The sequence below is a fragment of the Dipodomys ordii genome, unplaced genomic scaffold (assembly GCF_000151885.1).
Source record: "Dipodomys ordii isolate 6190 unplaced genomic scaffold, Dord_2.0 Scaffold327, whole genome shotgun sequence".
NCBI lineage: Eukaryota > Metazoa > Chordata > Mammalia > Rodentia > Heteromyidae > Dipodomys > Dipodomys ordii.
Genome location: NW_012267543.1, coordinates 36,749 through 39,170, shown reverse-complemented (window position 1 = coordinate 39,170; position 2,422 = coordinate 36,749).

The following is a 2,422-nucleotide window of genomic DNA, read 5'->3' as shown; positions in this document are numbered from 1 at the left end:
CTCCCAGGACACACCCTAAATAACCAGAAGACCTCCTACTAGGCATTACATTCTCATTTGCACCATCTCTGAGAAGCTATGGTCTGAGTCTTTAAAACATAGGCGTTAGGTGGCCACTTAAGATCCAGACTATAGCATTGCTTTATGAACAGTAACATGCATATAAATTATTTGGGAATTCTGTTAAATAGCCCTTCAGATTCAATGGGTCTGGGGATGCTTAGAATTTTTTGAGTTTCTAATAGGTCCTATGTTAACACATGTTTGGGTTTGGGATTACTTTTTGAATAACACTGCTCTTTGTAGCACATATGATTCCATAAACTAGAAGTCTTCAGCTAATATCTTACCACTGGAGGAATGAGAACAAGCAAAAGAAGATAGCTATTAGGCCCCTAAAAGCCACAGAACATAGGCAAATAGGTAGCTTAAATACTAGCACAGATTTATTTGGAAGAAAAGTCTTCAGAAAGGGACTTAGATGTTGTAAGGAAAATTAACAGAAAACTCAGAGAAGCTATTTTTGAGAGGTAGAATCTTGGAATTTTTGTGAGAATGCACTGCCTACAGACTGCTAACTGTATATTGAATAGCTGCAATACACAAATATACAACACGGCCGGGGAACAGGGTAGAGAGGAAAGAACAAAAACAAATCAGCTTTCTAATGGAGAGCTGAATTGGGACACCATGATGACTGGAGACAAGCCAAGAGACCAGAGAGATGACAGGAACATGTAGATACACATGGCAAGTTGTCCCACACCAGGGAGATGGGTCACAGGACACTCCCAGTCACTGAACTGACAGTTTCAGTAACCTATCAGCCAAGTGCCCATCCCTGTCTCCAGGGATCCAGGTAGGACTATCACCAGAGGGGGAGAGGGGCATCACCCTCCCCCAACATGAAGATGCCAAACTTTAAATGGACTTCCTCTGTACCAGCAGAACTTCACAATCTAGGGAAGATAGGCCTTAACCTTCCATATAGGGTATGCTTAGAGGCTACTCAGAGGCTGGTGATTCAAGCCATTTAGAGAGTTAATCAATGCAGTGATAACATCCCCCCCAAAAAAATAAAGAATGTAAAATGTGAAGTTATCAACAGAACAAAATTATTTATTTTTAAGAATAGGGCCAAACTTTGTAAGGCAGGATTGAATTGGATTGAGGAAAGGACAAGGCCTATTTACCCCATCTGCCCTTTGTAGTGTAACTAGACCGTTTGCCCCTGGCTGCCCCTTCTATTGTAATTACTAGTTTTGAAAAAGCCAAACACCTGGCACCAAAACCAGGAACTGCCAGTTGCTTTAGGTCAAGAAATTGCTGCAGGGGTATTTATGGTTGTAATTGCTTCAGGAATGTTTGTGAGTTACGTGCTTGCAAAACAACTGCTAAGGTCTGCTTCTGTACACCAGCTTGCTTGCCTCTGGTCTACACGAATGCATGTTTTGCCTTTATAAACACTGAGCTAATTGAGTTCGAGGCTGCTCATTCCAGAGAAGAGCAGTGGGTCAATTGAATAAATTCCACCTGTTAAGATACTGATCAGCATATGTGACTTTGTCCAAGGGGTCAGTCCACTTCAGCTGGAGGCCCCAGCAACATTCTACTCTCGCCCAGACAAGAGGACCTTGTCATGACTTGATTCCTGTATCAGGGGACAGGCTGCATTGATGCCCCCGGGGAAAGGTCTCTGAGATTCGTTCCACAGCCCCAGGTGCCCTTGCTCTGTGGAATCCCTAAAATGGACTCCAGATTTTTCTACAGGTAAGTTTCTGCCTGTCATCATGGTTTAAAAAAATGAATGAGTTAAGTTTTAATCTCCCCAAGAAAAGTCATTCCTCTTTAAAATAATGCAATAATCCTTTACACTTCTAATAAGTCAGATAACTTGATTACAATGTGAATAGCTTAATGCATTGTAACACCAGATCTTTGTTTTTCTGTAATATCTGAGTTACTATTCACTGGCAGAAATTTCTTGCTATTGTCTGGCCTCAGTCCTTCCTGCAATTGGAAATGTACTCTCTCCCCTGAATCCCCTTTTAACTGGGAAAAGAATAGCCATGGGTACAAAAATGTGAAATCAGAAAACAAAACAAAATTATTGATAAAAGGAAAAAAAACCTCTTGGTAAAGAAATACTACAGACAAAGGCTGACCAGTATTCAGATTTTGTCACTTCCCCATTCTTGCTAAAAAGCAAAAGAACATCGCTCCCTCACTCAAGTTTACCAAGCTGGCAGATTTGCAGAAGGCTATTGACAGCCTTGAGGCTTGTCACCAGCTGCACTAAATTGCAGTGTTAGTCAGGATTTTATAATAAAAAAATCTGTAATAGTGTCAATAGCTTTGATAGTATTGATCATGCTGACCAAGTTAAGATTATGGTTTGCCTATGCTCCTGTGACTCAAGGCT